The following is a 21,146-nucleotide window of genomic DNA, read 5'->3' as shown; positions in this document are numbered from 1 at the left end:
AGGCAGGATTCGAACCACGAAAGTCTTAGTTACCAGTCTATCGTGCTCTGGAGTGAACAAGGCTCTGAAATCAGCTACAAGGATCGGTCCGGGTTTTTTTTGCCACTATTGTACAGTTTCGAACAGCTCGTTCGTTCTTAGTGAACACTTTTGCAAAGTATAGATTGTATCATAAATGTAGAATTCAATTTAAAAAAAAAATCCTTATGTAATGTCCCAAGCAAGCAAATGATAAAGACTTTACCCTGCAGGCTGTACATTATGAGATTATGCATCCAGGACTGACATTTTTAATGACGAAGCTTGGCTACATTTATCGGATTATGTAAATTTAGAAAATATTCGTTTCCGGAAGCACCTCATCAGTTATATGAGTACCCATTACATGGTGTTCGTAATGTTCTTCATAACACTGTGACATCCTAAAAATTCTCCATCATCGCCAATCATTACGAGAGTAATCTGGATCCACCGCCTGTGGTGCACTCTGTATAGTCTCTGACGAACTAAGTGATCTACACTTTTCGGGAATAGCGACATCTATGAGCCGCTCGTTGAGTCGGGGAGAATAATTGCAAATTAAGGACTCTGCCATTGGAGGAAAGAAACATTATACAAGAAGAACATGGACTTTTATTGTTCAGTAAAATGTAGAAGTTTTTCTAAGCAGATGGACATCGTTTCAAAAATTTTTTGTAATTTAAGGTAAGATTAACTACTGTGATAGCATTAATTACGTTCTTAATTCTGTGGCTTAGTCATGAGAGAAATTAGTGGTCTGAGAGTGCGTTTTTACGGTAAAATCAGGTCCCTTTACGATGAGTGAAGAGCAAGCAACAAGCCTGGAAACAGTCCGTGCACTTAGTGGCGCTCAGGATTGGGAAACCTTGTATGTCCTCGTATGTACGAATATTCATCTTATGACTAATTCCTTAGGGATCTATTATAATAGTTTATTTTCTTCTACTATTATTCATATACAGAGTGGAAGTAATATAACTCTACAGAATTTAACAACTTATTCCTTGGATAAAGTAAAATACAAATGTCTAATTACATAACCTATAAGCCCTAAACGAAAAAATAGCCTAAATGCTAAAACTGTTTTACATAATAAGTGCTGTCTACACGACTATGATTTTTATTTCTATCATTAGGGAAACTGATGCGAAATGATTTATCCGTATGCCGTTTTTAAATAAAGTGTACGGTATTCATAGGTGATCTGACCACACGCTGTAGCTATACTACTCAGACTTAAAGCCTAATTTTTCTAATTAATCATACACTTAATTACAAAACACATACGAGTAATAGGTCTTTTATTGATTTGAATTAATCTATTGCCCTCTAATGACTCCAACCTGTATACCGGCTGATCTAAAATGCTCAAACAAACTTTTTTTGGACGTGGTTGTACACACAAAACGGATGCAAATATTTCATATACACATGTCTACAACTGAAACATTTCAGAGCTAGAGCCTTTTCCTTATGTAGAATCCATCAGTGTGTGTGTAATGTGTTCGAAATGTGAATTTCACATCTGTTATTCTTGCAGATGTATCCTTGCACATAAGGCAGAAAAAGAAGTTTATCCATGCCTGGGCATGGGCTCATTTTCAAATGGAATGTTCGCTGCCATCTCAATAATGCTTTTTCTGACAATGTACAGTTCATGGTGAGGCTGTTAAGTGACCTCCTCGCTCACCTGACTTTAATCCCTTAGACTTCTTCTTGTGGGTAATTTTTTTTTTTAAATGTGGGTGATGTGAAAACTTTTTAACGGCTTATTTTTAAGGATGTGCAACCAATTCTTGAATTTATGGGATGTTGGTTCGTATATGACAATCAATGCAGCATCGTGCCCAGTCCTATGTTCTATATTCAAATAGGAGAATCGCATTTCGAACATATACTCAGAGAGATTCTACATAAAGAAATGGTTCTTACTCTGAATTACTTCGGTTGCAGACATGTGTGTGTATGATTTTTTGTTAGTTCTTTTTGTGTGTTGAATCAGCTCCAAAATTTGTTGGAACACTTTAGAGGCATCCGATGTATAATTATATAATATGATAGAAAGTTAGTGGTTTATAATAAGATAAGTATATTATTCACTAGTCAAGTAATAAGCAGTGGACATTATTTTATACACTTCCGGTTTTGGCCATCACAAAACAAATCTCTGGAAGTATGATCCACATTCCCCTCAATTGCTTGCACCAACTTGTGACCCTAGCCGTGCTTAGTAACCAATTTCGACACAGCACGAGAAGGTAGCATATGCTTTGTGGCTAGGCGAGTTATAAGTCTAACTGTTCAACGTCGTTTATAACACAAGGTGGATGTGAAACGTCGAACACGCAAAGCACTGTTTCAAGGATATCAAACTGAGGGCTGCAGGGAGTGTTTTTTCTTTTAAATAACTTAGCATACCATTCATTCTGACATTATACATAAAGACACCTGCGCAAAAACTACAATCATCTTAATCACTTTCATGAAATTTTCAGTAGCCCTAATCAAAAGCAGTAAATAGCGCCTACGTGTGACTTTTCATAATATTTCAGTTTAGAAGGTAACACAAATTCTGAGATTACAATTTTGATTTGACTACAAAAAAATATTTCATAATAATATTTTCCTCTCCTTCCATAATGGTTTCGATCACGTTAACATCGTAGAGTAAATCATGCTGATGCCTTCAAGTCCTAAGACGATTATTATCTGAAGTTTCTAAAATTGGAGGTACGATTCTGTACATTTTTTATATTCCTCTGAAGAAATCAATGTCGGCGGCATATGGCCTTCTTATTGTGTAACAAAATCGTTCAGGAAAATAATTTTGATCCAATTAGGAATAAATACATTTACTTTACTATTCTTTGAAATAAAGTCCCATATATACACCATGTCCACCTTAGAGGGATCGAGAAATAAGTGATAATTTCAAGTGTAAATAATGATTTATTAACATACACTACCGGTCAAAAGTTTTCAATCAGCTTTGAAAAAACTATATACTTTATTTCAATCTACAAATACATCGGAAAAAAATAGACCAACAAAATAAATATTTTCTATCTCTAGCATTATGATATGATAGAATATTCAAAACGAAATATCTGTTTTAACCACAAATCCACAGTTGTGATAGCTGATCGAAAACTTTTGACCGGTAGTGTACCTTTCTACATAACTTGATGTAAAAACTCTTCGAGTTTCGGAGAATGCTGAATGCAACTCGATGTGTGCGCCTTGAGTTGCCCTGCAGCCATCTAAACGGTATTCAGCCTCCCGCCAAGAGTTCTGTAGCATTTGTGGAGTCACTAGCGCAGCTGCATTTGTGATGCGTTGTCTCAGTTCCTCCAAAGTGTTAGCTCTTCCTCCTTGGTACACAGCATCCTTCACAAAGCCTCAGAAAAAAATCCAAGGGGGTCAGATCGGGTGACCTGGTTGGCCAGTCAATGCGTCCTCGTCGTCCGATTCACCTGTCCATGTACGAAGAACACGGCGTTGTACTCGCGTAACAGATTTTTCTTCTGCTAGTCACTGAACTTTCTGTTGTGGTATCCATATGTTGACCATGGTGTGTTCTCCTACAAAATGGCGCCAGGCTTGTTTTAGCAACAAACAAACGAAAGTTACGCATGCAGCTGTTTTCAAACTTTGTTGCGTGAACTTGGACAGTTTCTCTGCCTTGTCAGATGTAAATCTCAACGATATATTTATCTGCTTTTAAGTGGTGAGCATTTATTTCTTGATCCCTCTAAGCGGGACACTGTGTATTTGATTAAGAAGAATTAAGTTTCACGTTTATCATTTTCGAATGAATTGTGATGCTGTATATGAACAAAACCCGTTCGTTATTTTGGGAAAAGCCGTTGTACGCACGTAAAGACAGAGAGACAGACAGGCAGAGAGACAATCAGGCCACCAGACAGAGTGTATGTCAAAAACCCACATTTTGTTTTTAATGATTGCTAGAAACATAGGCCTATACTTAGGTAAAAATCTCGAAATTGATGTTTTTGGACTTAATACATTTACATATTTCGAAAAGCAAAGTGAAATATTTGTTCAAGAATTATAAGCTTCAAGTACTATTCAAATTGTAATGATATATGTGTATTCTAGTAAAAATTAATTAACGTAGAAATTCGATAATTTAACACTCCATATTTTTTTTTAGGAAAGTGTGATAAGAAATGTTTTTTTTTTTTTAAGTAGCGTGTATCTTAATCTTCATGGACTGAAGATTCTTTTTTTCTAATAAACAATTGGAAGAGTGAAAGTATTTTCGTACTCATTTCGAGTTGGGGGTCAAATATGTAACCACCGTTTCTCTTTTCACTTCTTTAGGGTAAAGTAATTTGTACATTATAAACAAATTTCAAATGTTCAAATTTCAAATTTATTTATTTAATACACAAGGTTTATACTACATTAGGCATTGCAGCCCGAAAGAACAGAAGTTCGTGCTCGGGCTCAGTTCAGTCTACTTATATAAAATTGAAAAGTGTTAATTCAGCACAATAATATTAATATGTAGTAAAATACAGACCATGTAATAACATATACAAATATAGAAAATACAAAGTACACGAGTATCAGATTACAATTTTAAACTCATATAGGTTAAGAAAAGACAAAACAATTAAATAATTAATCTAATTTGTTTAATAAAACTATGTGTGTTCCGTGTACTTAGTTCAGGGTAAGCTCTAATTAATGCATTATACAGGGACATCATTGTATTTTTACTAACATTTTTAATATTAACCTGGTTATATCTTTGGATTAACGGTTGAGAACCGGAAACACCGTCTGCTACCCCCTTCCACGACTGGAGTTCGATGATACTGGCGTAAAATACGAACAAATCGCTTTACTAGGTATAGGAGGGAAGAAAAGTAGTTCATCCATTTACGTAAACTGGGAAATATCGCAATTTTGAGTTTGATAATTTTCATTAGGTTTTTGTTTAATCAAAAATCTTTAACAATAAGTGTTTTTTTCTCACGAACTGAGTCATCCATGCGAACGTATTCATTATGCAGTGTATATTATACCGTTTACAGCACATTAGCGTACAATATGGAGAATGAAGTTAAATTGAAAAATAATCATAGTATGGATATTTAAATACATTTTTGAAAATGGTGGCCGTTCATTTCGATACAAGCTACAGTTCTTTTGTGCATATTATCGCACTATAGACTATTGCATCTAATTCGAATTACCAGTTTCGTCCTTTGTAATAGTAACTCATGTTGAAATAATTCTGTACCGCTCTAAGTACTATAAATTCAATCTTCACTAACAGAAATTAATATTTTCAGAAAAGAGGGAAGACAGCCCAGCCACTAGTCTTTACAGAGGAGCGAGCAGAAGCGGGTGGGGGAAATCGGGATAAGACATAGGCAAACGGACGACGTGATGAATATGATTGAATATTGAAAGCTCTTTCGTCACTGGAAAACGTGAACTTATTTCTGGAACATACTATACTCGCTAACTCAGTACTGTTTACTATGTGCGAACTTGGTTCTGTGTGGAGGGCAGTTGCAACTTCATTAGTAGAATGGGTGGAAGTGAAGTACATTCAAAAACTCAAGTACAATAAAAATTGAAGTAAAAATAAAATGATGTCTCTGTATATTCTGGGTCCAAAATTTCTGTTGTGTTTTAATCCAGCAGTTGTGTGGCAATTGGGGGTGTTTAGAAAGAAACTAGTTTTGTCTCGTATGGTATTCATGAGAGTCAAATTTAAATTTATTGTGATTTTTATGGAAGTAAATCAGCAATGTTTATTTATAAACTTGTTCTAGATTTGATACATCAAATTCCTGAAAAATTAAATTTCGTTTGGTAATCAAAAGGTTTATATAGACAAATTTTGATCATTCTTTTTTGGAGCAAATTTAAAGGATGGAGAGTCGAGTAGTGAATTCATTTCTTTATTATCTATAATTCTACAATATCTTGCATATTATGTTGCAGTATCAAAATGTCGCAGCTCAACATCTTAGACGACATTCTCAACGAGTTGGAGTGTCCCGTATGTATGGAATATATGCAGCCTCCTATAACATTGTGTACAAATGGCCATAATATCTGCAAAACATGCAAACCAAGGCTGGAAAACAAATGCCCGACATGCAGACAACCTATTATTCTAGCACGAAATGTATCTTTGGAGAAACTGAGTAGAGGAATTGAATTTCCTTGTCGCTACAAGAAATTTGGATGTCCTCAGACACATCTTCTGGAATATTTACAACAACATCAAAACATCTGCTTCCACCGACTATACAACTGTCCACTTTTTAAGACAGTAGGTGTGAGATGTAAGTGGGAAGGGTGTTACAATGAAATAAAGACCCATCTCACTGATGCACATAAGGGAGATGTATCAGAAGTGTATTCTAAAAAATTCGAAGATATCAAGAAATTTGAATCTGGAATTGTACACCACGGGGTGGTGTATACACATAATGAAATCTTTTACCAGCAATTTGAAGTCAAGGCTGGTGATTTCTATTTCATACTTCAATATGTGGGACCTGAAATATGTGCTCCTTTCTTCAAATACGAATTTGTTTTGACTTCAAAGAATGCAAATGAAAGAATTTCTTTCCATCTGATAACGTCGAGCTATAAAACTGAAATCGATACAGTATACCGTACTGGAAAATGTGTGAAGCTATCCTATAACGTTTTTAAAAATTTCATGGAAAATAACAAACACTTGGTTTTCGAATATGAAATTACAAAATTGTCATAACGCATAGTAGACAGTTGTAAACATGGAGGGAGATATTTGAGTACAGATTCTTATTTTACATTTTTACTTTTGTCCAGTCTACAACATAATTAATTAAATAATTTTTTATTTATTCTTTAGGTCACCAATTCAACATCATGAATGCATTAATTCTATTCACTTCCTCATTCTTACTTTTTATCGTCTTTCTTTCTTTATTTATTTTTTCCTTTCTTTCTTCTTTCGTTGTTTGTTTCATCCAAGCAATAATTATCTTGTTTATTTCTTTGTGTTGCAGAAAGAGGAAGAAAGCATAAGTTTTCTTTCTCTCTGTGCTTATTTCTCTATGATTTTTCTTCTTGTCCTATTATTCTTTATATCTTCCTTTCTATATAACTTCCTTGACTTCTTTTGTTATCTTTCATCTCCTACTCTTTTTTCTTTTCTCATTTTCTGTCCACCAATCTTTCTCTTTTTATTTATCTCCTATACAATTTTGTAACCATACATTGCCTTCAATAAAAATTCCGAGAAGTTTCTGAATATGACTACACTGTTAAATATTTTTATTCTGAATAATGAATTTGTGAATTAAAATGAAGTAATGGCATCCATTTTTGGCTATAAAATGGTTAAAACGCAGTTATATCGCTGCTTGTAAGCCATAAATATGGATTAAAATCCTGCTGATTGTATATTATGTATTTTTAATATAAAATTGTTTTAATGTATCATGGTTGTTTTAGAATGGCATCTAGTTTTTGGACCTAAGGAGTCAAATGATGCATACAGAATAAGCCCCGAAAGTGACATAAATGTATATAAAGTTCCGTTGACAATAATCCCTCTTCAGCGAACAATGGGCATTTTCGTTAATCATCGTCAGAACCCGATGAAAAATATAAATCCACAGACGACTGTAACCGGAGAACAATACAAATTTAACGGGTGTACGCCTGGAAACAGGTATTGCTTATTACAGCGCCGCGTTTGAAAAGTGATTTGGACAAGTAACAGCCCGCTTTGCGATGATCAAGCGCGTCACTTTTGGCAATAAAACATCACGAGTCACTGCAATATATTGCAGATGTTCAGTCTTAGAGAAAAGTTTTATCGCACAGATACTTTAAGTCCCAGAAAGAAGGTAGTGCGCATGATCAGAAGGCGAGCGACTTGATTCACAAGAGATGGACTAATTTAGGTAATAAAATTAGTTTTGTTTTGTTGTATGTTTGATCAAGCGCACTGCCTCCTTTCTGGGACTTACAAAGTATCTGTGCGACAAATTTTTTTCTAAGACAGTACGCAATTTATTGACTTACCTTACAACAAGTACTGGAACTGGCGACTGCTTCATATATGGTACGAAACCCTTCATACGATTTCTTCGTAATATACGTATCATAAATGATGATTCACTGTTCTAATGTATATTGCATTGCCACAAACTAAACTGAACTGCACTGTATGTAAGTTAGCTGTAAACTAATGATCTAATCTCGACGTCCCTTCAGCCTGTGTTATCTGTCCATATGACGCAACTCAAAACCTTCCCACTCTCGATTTGCTCGGCAGTCGCGTTCGATCTCTAACAGTAAAAAGCCGACTGCATTTACCTGAGCAAAACCTGTTCCCTGGCGAACGCTCTGTAGATATAAAGATAATCAGACTGTTCATTCTTCATAGATAAAATAAATTATCTTACAGTAAGACTGCATCACTTCTTTGTGTCTTCGTTATAGTATGCTTTGTTCATGTTGTCCAAGAAAATTTATGTAATTCTGTTGGGATTGATTATGGTCTATGGCAGCGATTCTTAAACATCAGATTTCGAGAACCACTTTCATAGGATGTGTATTCTGCAGGACCCCATAAGAAGTTAACTTTATACTTTTTCTTAGTACAAAGTAAGATAATATTTTCAAATATACAGGCTGGAAGGTAACCTTTTACAATCCTTGACACACATTACAGATCATGTCATTTGGGAACGTTTTGTCAAATAATATTTTTTCATATGATCAATAGTTTTTTGTAATATTTCGAGAAAACGAATGTTACAATGTTGCAACGTTGTAGACAGTAGCGAGTTTACTTCGCGAGATCATTGCATCCCAGCATACTGAATGCCGCTCCAATCATCTACTTGGCAGGGGTTTTGAGAGGATGTACACACATATCGTTTTTTAATCAAAAACATCTGTTGATAATGCAGTCATATCAAAATTTATGTAATCGTAACATGTTAATTACATGAACTATGTTATTCGTTATCTATGATGAAACGTTCGTTATTGTATCGTTTCAGCACTAAATTTAGTACGAACAAACACGTAGTTTCCGTTACATTTTAAGCCAATTTCATGAATAATACAGTAGAATGAAAAATGATGCATAAAAAAATTATTCCTTCAAATACAGCATCATTTCACATTCAGGATCACACAGTTGATGTCACTCCAACTCAATTACAATACAATGTTTGGAAGAAATAAACAACTTTGAAACTAAATGAAAATGATACACATTAATATGAGGTACACTGTTAAATTTTGTATACCATTCTCTACAGTGTATTTTAAAGGTATTGTTCAAAGTGTCCACCAGTTGCGTGTCTACAACTTTCACACTCCTGATCCAGTTATCTGTCACGGTATAAGCGAGCAGCTGCAGCGGCATAAATTAATAACATGTCCAGATACTCACGATTAGAAAACTGTGTCACCTCGTTGTGTTTCAACTGCTTCGAACTGCACGTAGCCTGCAACTAATGATGCAGTGAATGTAAGCGTATCTTCCGCTCCGTACACCTGTCTCGGCCACTGGTTTGCGTATGTAAGAAACAGTGTTGCCAGCGTGTCACAGCCCTGTTCCCATGCAATATGTGCATAACTATGAACACGATTTATTCGAAATCTGTATTATTTTCCACATAAGTACAACTGTAACATGGCCATACGTAGCTTACTCTATCATCCTACATGAAATAAAAATCCAATTTTGAGCAGTTTCATGAAAAACTTAATCATCATTTCAAGTTATAAAAGATAACTTTTTTCGAAAACCGTCCTTCTGGGAACAAAATATTATTAGTCTTTCTTGTTTGTCATAATTCGAGATATATCTCAGAAGGATTGTAAAAGGTTACCTTCCACCCTGTATAAGCTATTTACTCTCCACTTTCAAAATTATTACAAACTCAAATTTAAGGTAGTTTGCAAACTTTGAAAAAATAACTTTATTAGTAATAAAAAGTTATAATTGCGTTTTTATAAAATTAAGGGATATTTATTACTGAAATTGCTGGTATTATGTTTATGTTTTTCATAATGAAATAGCAAATCAAATTTTAGTTTGAAAAGTCACTTCCGGGCCCCTGACTTCATCTTTTAGATTCCCAGGGTTTGACGAAACTTACTTTAAGAATTACTGGTCTATGGATATAAAGTGTCATATCGACGGTGTTTAGGTAAAAGAGTTAAACTATCATTTTTAAATGTAACTTTTTTGCTGTAATTAGTGTAAGTAGTTAAAATTTAATTACAAATCTTGAAGATTTGTTTTTGACAATTATGTTTACATTCCTTCAAATGAAGTAACTAATAATGTGTTAAAATTTAATTGCAGCTGTTTCTGAATTTTTTTTTCTTCTGTGGGATAAGCTCTTTTACCTAAACAACATCAATATGTAGGCTGTCGGTGATGTGCTAAAATTTACTTTAATTATTCACTATATAACTGTTAGAGAATGTCTTAGTTTTGAATTTAATTTATTTAGTGTATGAATATATTTGCATAATAAATAAATGCATACAGTATATTATGTATCACACTGTTTTATTTATCACTCTTTCATTTCCTCATACTAAATTAGTAGTTAATAAAAGAAGTCACTTGGAAAACTTTACAAAAAAAATTGTAGTCAAGTTTTCGTAATGTGATTCGAGTAGTACCCCAATTGACTTCACGACGTTGACCGAAATACAGGGTTGTTTCTGATCTCTGATAACGAATTTGAATGACATCATGTGCGTCAGGAGTCACACGACAGCTGTATTGTGGCGCGAGGTGACAGACCAGTAGTGAGTGATCTAATAGTCAGAGTGCACGGCGACTCTCAGCAGAAATTCCCAAGAAAATCGAGCCTTTTAGGGAGGAGTACATTACTACCCTTTCCAATGCCAAGTACAGTTAAGTGAAAATAAAAGAAGCCTGCAATAAACGAGGTTTCGTTATTTCCAAGAAAGCCATCTTCTGTGTACATAATAAGATTGGTAAAGCTCGAATGGAATTAATTTGTATCATCTCGTGAGGTGCGGCGACTTGTGACGGGGGATGGATTTGCTTCCTTTTTCCACTCTGGAATTAATCCCATCCGAGTTTTGCCAGTCTTATTAGGTAAGATGCCTTTCTTGGAAATAACGAAACCACGTTTTTTGCAGGCTCCTACGATTTTCACGTAACTGTTCTTGGCATCGGAAAGAGTTGTTATGTACGCCTCCCAAAAAGACTCGATTTTCTTGGGTATTGCTACTGTGATACACCGTGCACTCTGATTATGAAATCACTAGCTACTGGTCTGTCACCTCTCGCCGCAATTCAGCTGTCCTTGTGGTCTCTGACGCACGTGACGTCATTCAAATTTGTTATAAGAGATCGTAAACAAACCTCTGTAGTATTTGTGGTGAACAAGATATCAGAAAGACTTTTTCGCGTTCTTTTTCCAGATTTTCTTCAACTTCATATATTATGTCATTCCACAGATACGCTCCATTTCATCTTCCTTCATTTCTTAAAAATTGTAAACATGATGTAGGCCCATAGCATTTAGGTACAATAGTACCAAATGGACATGAGCCAGATGAAAAGTTTCTTTTTTGTGTAATGATCGTCAAGAAATATTATTATTGGTGCTAATCTTGGACACACAATTGGCTGATAATTCGCTGATAAGGTCGCTTTATTAACTGCTACGTTATGTCGGGTCGAAGACGTAGTTTGTACAGTACATACGGCGAGCTTAGAAATTCTTTTCAGCTTATGTCACAACAGGATTGCTGTATGTATGAGTCATACAGAAATGAAGTGTGGTGAAAAAAGATGAGACATTCATTCATTCATAGTGTCCTGCCCAAGGACAGGTCTTCCACTGTAAACCCATCATTCTCTAATCTTTCTTATTTTTTGTCTTCTTCTGTCTCTCCGCATATGATCCATATAGGCCTATCTTAATGTCGTCTATCATCTGATATCTTCTGCTCCGAACTCTTCTCCCGTTTACCATTCCTCCCAGTGCATCCGTCAGTAGGCAGTTTCCCTTTCCTCTTCCTGATCAGTTTCAGCATCATTCTTTCTCCGCCCACCTTTTTCAACACAGCTTCATTTCTTATTCTGACTGTTCCTTTCACATGATCCATTCCTCTTCTTATCCACATTTGAAATGTTTCTATTCGCGTCTCTTCACTACGTCGTAATGCCCATGTTTCTGTCCCATAGAATGCCACACTCCACACACAGCACTTCACTGGTCTCTTTATTAGTCCAGAGGTCCGCAGAAGATGACCCTTTTTTCTATTAAAAGCTTCCTTGGCCATTGCTATCCTCCTTTTGACTTCCTGGCTGCAGCTCATGTTACTGCTTATAGTACACCCCAAGTATTTGAAGCTGTCCACTTACTCTACTGTCTCATTTAGAATTCTCAAGTCAATCTTCTCTATTTTTCTTCCTTTGACCATGGTCTTCGGCTTATTTGCATTTATATTCATCCCATACTGTTCACAGCTGTCATTTAGCTTCTGTAGCATATCCCTTAGATCATCTCCTCTTCTGCTAACAACACCATATCATCAGCAAATCTTATACAGTTTTTTCTTCTTCCTCCGACTGTCACTCCGCCCATGTTCTGAAAACAGTTCTTCACTAAATTTTCGAAGTAGATGTTGAACAGGGTTGGTGATAAAGGGCATCTACGTGAAGATTAATTTTTTTTTGGTCCTACAGAATACGTCTGTTACGGTAACAATTAATATTAGAGGAGAAAAATTCGCTCCGGCGCCGTGGATCGACGTACTCCTCTCCTTATTTCACTTCCTCCTAACATTTCTTCTCCTATTTTTACTTTGATTCGTTTCATATAAAGATTACTGAACAGTGTCACGTTTATAACAGCAAATATTATTCATTAAGCTATAGGCTACATAGGATAAAAGGAACTTGCCACCCTATCCCATTATTTCCTGGCCTAGTTGCGTCATAAGTGGTGCCATGTTGCTATTACTTATGGGGTTCAGACGTGTCTTCGCACAATTGATTAAACCACAAACTAGCTGTACATGTTTTGCTGTAACTCACGCCTAAGTACCGCAAATTGTAGTTTTCTAGTACGACAAAGAGGAAAAGAGTAGTTTAATGGACTATAGACGAAAAGGGCAATGTATGGAGTAGGTATTAACGTCGTTTATAGTGAGGATCATGTAAGAGCACTTCCTAAAAGACTAATTTGGCTGTCTCTTCAGTGTTGCCAACTAATACCAGATATCACCAAAAGAAGGTAAAATCACAATGCCATGTACTATAATAATAATAATAATAATAATAATAATAATAATAATAATAATAATGTATTAACAATAACGATGTCTTGCTTATTTACCACATCTCATCTTTATGTTGGGGAGGTGTTTTCTAAATAGTTCAATAATTTGTGAAAGAGTATATTATTTTCCTTCTGGGCCTCTCGCACATTATATTAGTAGATTAGTGTATGATCTAATATTAAAATGTATTTTGTCTGACAACATGAAATTCATTGCTTTGATTAAACAGTTTACGATTCACGAGACCTAACCTAAAAATGTATTTTGTTTGATCACGTGAACTGATTAGAACGAATTCCGAAAACGAATGCCACTTTGAAACGTATGCATAAGAATACTTACGCCGTTATTGTAAAACAGGAAAGAAATTAATTAAGATGTGAAATGGTATTTCTATCGATTACCCAGGGGCATGAATCACACGAAATATGTTATATTTATTTACACTTAGCTTACCTGACTACAATCTTGAATTGTAACCACAACACAAAGCAACACGTAAAATAACTCTCATGTATTAATATTAATACTAATAGGCCTATTAATTTATTATTAGTATGTTCATATTTCACTAGCTTCCAGTAATCGGCTCAGAAATCTAGAACAATTTGAATTTTCAGAATTTAAACTACCGACAAATTGTGTCACTGCTGCCAACATAACAGTTATAAAATCACTACCAGTTGTAGTATTTCTAAGTACCGAAATTCGAAACGAAGTTGGCAAAAGAAAATTCAACCTGCAAACTATAAAATCACCATAATCTACTAGCTTATGTAGTAATGGGGGAAAAATGGTTAGGTTTCACCCTTAGGGTATTAAGTAAGCTGACCCGGGCTATATAGTTCGATCATGTATGAAATGCCATACTCAAATAAAATACATGCGCAAAATGATTCTTATCCACATATACATACCAAGTGCTCATAAAATACATGTACAAAATTATGACTAGTTCACTTAACAACTTGATGAAATGAACTCCAGCCTATACAGTATGATTTGACAGATTCTCATCTCATTACAGTATTTATGAAAATTTCATTTTTGACATTACTCTCCCAAAATCATTTATTGTAATTCCATTTCCATTGAGCGATGAAATGTATGGTAACTCTGCAACGTACACTTTTCTTCTTTATGTAATTTCTAATTTTTTGTTATTTACTGCATTATTGGCAGAGTTGATTTTTGTATACTTGTCAATCTGGATTTTCACTAATACGTCCATAAGCTGGAAAATATTTGAGTGCGAGCTGTAAAACCTGGAAATAAAATGACTTGTGAAATGACTCATAACGAATTTGAAGTGAAGTGGCTGACATGATGCTGGACATACTAATTCATAGAGAAGAGGGAAATAGTGCCTACTTATTTATGTAATAATCGAAGAGTTCAGAACCATAGTGGGCCAAGCGCCATTTAATAAAACCGTAGAAAACAAGGGCTAAAATTAAGTTATTACCATAATTCAATGGAAACATATAGCAAGTAATATAAAGTATACACATTAAACTAAATTATATATAAATCTTCATTAAACTTTGGTATTCACTTACCTTTAACTCTTGCTTTCTCCGGTTTTAATAAATGGCGCTCGGCCCACTATGGCTCTGAACCCTTCAGTTATGACAAACATAATAGTTCCTTCTCTTCCCTGCTTAACATTGACTGGATGACATGCATGCTAGACAGCAAGTGAAACACCTGTTTGGTCAAATTGAAAACCAGTCTTCTGTTAGTCACCTCCACCTAATAGGCGAAGCCTAAGGTTCGGCCACATTTCACACAAGTTAGTAAGTTAAGTAGTGACTAAATGCTCTAGTTGTGCACAGGACCAAACGATAAGTTTATGTTACGTACTTCCGTGCCTTTTGTGAAACATGGGCCTATAAGGGGATACATTGCGTTGACATAATAAATTGTACACATTGTAAACAATGCTTCATTAGAATAGATTATAACAAGGAACAGGAAGATACAACAAATGAAAATCTCCAAGAAAATTATACAACAAATCCAAGACTTAAAATTAAATACGAAAAAAATCAGAAAACATGATAGAAAAGTGAATTAGGCCTACATGATAATCAGATCATTTATTTATTTATTTATTTATTTATTTATTTATTTATTTATTTATTTATTTATATTTACATTTATTTATTTACTTATTTATTTTTCATTTATTTATTCATTTAATTATGCTTTGTTGATTTATTTATTCATGTATTGAATAATTTTTATTTATTTATTTATCTAGTTTTAATTAATTAATTTACTTATTTATTTGTATCTAAATTTATTTATTTACTTATTTATTTGTTGATATATTTATTCATTTATTTATACTTCTTGATTTATTTATTAATTTATTGAATAAGTTTTATTTATTCATTTACCTAGTTTTATTTAATTAATTAACTTATTTATTTATATTTAAATTTATTTATTTACTTATTTATTTGTTGAGTTATTCATTTATTTATACTTTGTTAATTGAAGCGTCGGTTGGAACAACGTTATAAGTTACATTTAGTAAAATTTACAGGAGCTGCAAAACTGTGTACACGTACGTACAACGTTGCTGTTATAGGGTAGCAAACTTTTGAGTGGGCAAATTTCACGTACTGCATTGATGGACAGTTGCAAGCCAAGGAGTATAGCAAGGTAACATGATATACAACATTATTACACGGAAACACGCCGAATGAAAATTTTGTAACTTACAACGTTGTTCCAGCCGAAGCTTCAATTTATTTATTAATTTATTGAATAATTTTATTTATGTACCTAGTTTTATTTAATTAATTAACTTATTTATTTATTTATATTTAAGTTTATTTATTTACTTATTTATTTTTTTATTTATTTATTCATTTATTTATACTTTGTTGATTTATTTATTCATTTATTGAATAATTTTTATTTATTTATCTAGTTTTATTTAATTAATTAATTATCTTTTTATTTATTTATTTATTTTTAAATTTATTTATTTACTTATTTATTTGTTGATTTATTTATTCATTTACTTATACTTTGTTGATTTATTTATTCATTCATTTAATTTTTTATTTATGTTTCTAGCTTTATTTAATTAATTAACTTATTTATTTATTTATTTATTTATTTATTTATTTATTTATTTATTTATTTATTTATTTATTTATTTATTTATTTATTTATTTATTTATTTATTTATTTCAGTAAGGTCAGACCTTCGCTTCCATGCCGCCAAGAATATAAATACAAAGAACAACTGCAGAGAAAATAGATAAATAAAAAAGAAATAATAGTATAAATTCAGTACCTAAGTAAGTACCAAAGCATCTAGTACCTGACATTGTACGGTTTTGAAGAGCAATAATCACATTTTCGAAGCTTGTACAATAAAGTTAAAATTGTGAGTTGAATGACGTCACATTATAATGAATAACAATGTATATATTGCTGTATTTCAAACGAAAATGTTCCTTCTTCTCTCTGTTAGATAATGTTTGTATGTAGAAAAATTTATTTCTAATTCAAAAGTAGTAATTGATGGAAAATGAAAATTAAGGATAGGTCTATATCTGCATTGTCACAACTCTTCTGTCAGTCGCGTCGTAGCCCATTATAATATGCCTTGCTCCACAAATTACAGATTATCCGGGATTTTTCTTTAGAAACCTGGACAACTTGGTCTTAACATTTTCAGTAGCAATCACTGCTTGCGCTTCATTTATTTTTCGCTGTAATTGTTCCAACTAATTGGAGAGTGTTAATTAATGTTTTCTTTGATTTTCGAGAAGTTTAGTAGCTGTAGATAGATCTGTGAAGTACTTGTCTAAGAATTGGATAGTATAAAAGAAACGCACTGAGAACTCAGCTAGGTTCAAAAGGTCTCTCATACTTCACTATATTAATCAGGAACTGAATATATCTATCCTGCAGCGTACTATTAAGCTAACATAGCTAACCAGCCATCCCATATGTCACGGATGTTACATTTTTACAATATTTTGAAACTCTACAGTACCTGGCCTATAATATATTGAAAATGAAATGACTTTTATCAACTATTATTGTTGTTTTTGTTGTTCAGTCAACTGTTCGAAGACAGGTCTGAACCTCACAAGTGATACCAAGAAGGAACCACTTATGAGGCAACTAGGCCAGGAGATAAAGGGGTAGGGTTGCCAGTTCTTTTCCCCCTCCATGGCATACATTGCCGACTAGCTACATATTAAACTAGTCAGATTTCAGATGCATACAAACAATTTATTGTTCTTTCTCTGACACATATCGTCAATGTATGACTTGAGGCTTTCCCGAACCCGAGAAGAGTTATTCTACATAATATCAAGTTAGATGTACTGACTGATAATAGATAAACTATTATTTTTAGAATCAATTTAGAAGATCAGTATCATTTTACAGAAAAACATGTTGTTGAATAACAGTTATTATTATTGCAGAAAATAAAGAAAAAGTTCCGTTACGAACGTTACAAGATTTCACGCCTCATTAACAAAAAGTATAAAACTCAGGCCTATGCCTCAAGAAAAAAGATATTCATTCTCATAGTAGCCATATGAAAGCTATGCAAATCTCATGGCATCCAATTAGTTCACAAAAACATAATTGGTAAATATTTTAATGCTCTTTCTTTCATGTCACGGATGTTACACACATTTTCTCACAAATGCTACAGATGAGTTAATGTCCTTCATTTTTCCAGTTTAAAAACAACTGTGATATTTCTAAGTCAAAATATTAATTGTTATTAATCTAAGCTACTTAAAATAAATGACAGAAAGAATATAGCACAGAGTAAAAAGTTCTTTGATTCTGGAGCTCTGGAATTAACAGTGCAGACTCTCAAACTATTTCTTCTACAACAACTCCTTGAAAAACATACACTAACAGCTGATCTCTCTATGAGTAAGTGCTGCAAACTTTAGGGAAACAATACAGTTCCTATTACTCTAGATCATATATACCCAGATAGCTTGGCCTTATAGGTTTTTAGCTTTTGTGAGGTTTACTACGCTGCCATCTAGTTCTTACATAAGGAATCACGTCATAACTCCCATTTGAATTGCATTAGCATCTGTACTGCCATCTCGTGTTCGTTTACGGCGGACGGGTAGCGATCCTGGCGGTTGTTCTCTTCAAAGTGCTGCCGATTTTAACATAAGGATGAGCAATCTGTTGCATATATGATCTAGGCTATTACTCAGCCAAAACCACTTAGCCTCAGTGCCCATAAAACTTGTAAAATATTTTTCTTTTGAAAATATAACTTTAGAATATTTAAGTTCAGAACCTCATCTATGTTTTACAGTAATAGTAAACAAATCTTTCTGAAAAATACTTTCTCATTGGAATTCCCAGTTTGCTCGGAATGGATGTAACATATTTTTAGTGTGTCGGTGACCAAACACAATTGGGCTTTAATAATAATCGGTCAATCTTAATCCGATCTGAGCAATAGTTTCGGTTTCCTGATCGAACTGGCATACGCCCACAGTATGAACGTCGGAATGCAATATTTGAAAACAAAAACAAAGGACTACTCAATAAATTTGTAAATTTGTAACATAGGTTGCCATGAGACTTTTATACAGACTGTCCCATTTATCTTGTACACATATTATAACTTATTTGTTTGGATAGGTATTGGAATTTTTGTTTTTGAGCATTATGTTAGAACGAGGGGCTAACATGAATATGGAGATTTGGTGCATGTAACTACATTATGGTACAAGATACACGTGACGTCATCAATTTTTCAAATAGCACTACATACTTTAGTCATGTTACATTGATTGCACACATTAAGACGAGTTCAAAAATGTATCACAATGTCACCTTCCTAATCAATAACAACAACAAAACGAAACAAAATGTACTTCCATTGTGATAATGTTATGCTTTGAGAGTCACAGAAGATTTCCAAATGGTGGCCATTCACATTAATGCACATTCGAAAGCGTTCCCCGAAAGACCGTACGACTGCCCGGCATGTTGCTGACTGAATGGACACACAAGCCTGTTGAATGCGTTGCTGCATGTCGTGTTGTTAGTATGTTCTGGTACACAATGTTCTTTACAGTTCCCCACAGGAAGAAGTCGAGTGGCGACAGGTCCGGAGAACGTGCAGGCCACTACGTGGATTGTGGCGTCGACAGTTGTTGTGGTTTGTTTACATGTTAGACAGCAAACACACAACACACGACTTGTACGGACGTCAGTCGTCTTTCGTTTGTGTGAGTTAATGCACAAGATGAATGGGGCAACACAACAAACGGCACAATTTGATGACATTCATTTTGCATTTTGTTGTTTTTATTGATTGGGAAGGTGACATTGTGATATATTTTTGAATTCGTCTTAATGTGTGTAATCAATGTAAACTGATTAAAGTACGTAGTGCTATTTGAAAAATTGATGGCGTCACGTGTATCTTGTACCATAATGTAGTTACATGCACCAAATCTCTACAATCATGTTAACCCCTCAACTCCCAAAAACAAAAATTTCAATACCTATCCAAACAAAAAAGTTATAATGGGTGCACAAGAAAAATGGGACAGCCTGTATATTTGTTACTTTTTAGTTGGTTATTTAAAAAAGCAATAATAACTACTAGCTTGGTTAGCTTCGAAGGACTTATCGATATGGAGAAGTTATTTGGCGAGATAATCCCCAGTATTCACAACAAGATTACCTAATATTCGCCTTACAGTTGTGAGAGAGACTTCGGGGAAAAAAGAAACAAACCGAATAATCGGCCCAAGTGGGAATTCATGCAGCTCCTAATCGGATGGCAAACTCGCCTAATGCATACGGCCTATTTGTTCTTAATTCAACATCCATTTCAGCGGCTGGCGAGTGATGCATGTACAACAACATCAATGAAAACCACGAACGTACAGTAAGCGTTTCAAATGTTGCACTTTTTGATACATCAGAATCTCCATACGTGCTCCCTCACCCACAATCGGGAAAGAGCATAGTTCTACCTTAAGGGGAGTCTGTATACTGAATTCTGAAAAAAAAAAAAAAAAAATGTTTTTATCGATTTTCAGTAGTTTAATATGTGTAAAATGATAATATGATTTTATTTCTTCTAATTGTCAGCTTTTAACCCTATCTTCAGCAAAAATATTTTTTTTACTGCCTCCGTGGTCTGTTGGTCAGCATGCTGGTTTCCAGATCAAGAGGTCCCGGGTTCGATTCCCGGGCTCAGCTCTCGGTGAATTTTTCTTGAAGAACAGGAATTCCCTGGGTGTCTAGAGTCTGGAAATTTGTATGAATGTGAGTGTGCCGGGTTTATATTAATTAACCAATCATCACAAATATAAAAATGTCGCTAGGACTGTTGCTAGGCAGTAACCTGAACACACGTTTCAGCGTCACATTGTTGACAAGTAACTCCATCTGTTAGCACAACCATAAAGCATCTAATAGATGCTAATAGAGTTACCAACAACGGGGGGGGGGGGAAATTCTTAACAACCGCTCAGTGGAATTTTAAATTTATTTAGCCGGTTATATACTTAAAAGTATGTTACATATGCCCTGTTTTTTGTACATTTGTACATTTTATCATTTCTGAGAAAAGTGCATCCAAAATTGAGGAATTTAACATTGCAAGATATGGAAAATGGTGTCAGAGTTTCCATATCTTGCAATGTTAAATTCCTCAATTTTGGATGCACTTTTCTCAGAAATGATAAAATATACATGTATTGTTTCCTACATATAATAAACACTTATTTCTGAAAAGTAGA

At 34.1% G+C, this 21,146-nt stretch overlaps 2 long non-coding RNA genes across 3 annotated transcripts in view; one reads left to right on the top strand and one right to left on the bottom strand.

Annotated features, from left to right (window-relative positions):
• The window catches only part of LOC138698240 (uncharacterized), a 57,203-nt gene extending 46,626 nt beyond the window's left edge, over nucleotides 1–10,577 (bottom strand). Inside the window, exon 1 of the long non-coding RNA XR_011331786.1 lies at nucleotides 8,092–10,577. This is a non-coding gene — a long non-coding RNA (uncharacterized lncRNA). The remainder of the gene's footprint in view (nucleotides 1–8,091) is intronic.
• The window catches only part of LOC138698239 (uncharacterized), a 54,001-nt gene that overhangs the window by 7,254 nt on the left and 25,601 nt on the right, over nucleotides 1–21,146 (top strand). For both annotated transcript variants that reach the window (XR_011331785.1, XR_011331784.1), the window contains exon 2: nucleotides 16,576–16,682. This is a non-coding gene — a long non-coding RNA (uncharacterized lncRNA). The remainder of the gene's footprint in view (nucleotides 1–16,575; nucleotides 16,683–21,146) is intronic.

The sequence above is a fragment of the Periplaneta americana genome, chromosome 4, assembly GCF_040183065.1.
Source record: "Periplaneta americana isolate PAMFEO1 chromosome 4, P.americana_PAMFEO1_priV1, whole genome shotgun sequence".
Classification (NCBI taxonomy): domain Eukaryota; kingdom Metazoa; phylum Arthropoda; class Insecta; order Blattodea; family Blattidae; genus Periplaneta; species Periplaneta americana.
This window is presented reverse-complemented; position numbering and strand designations above follow the sequence as displayed.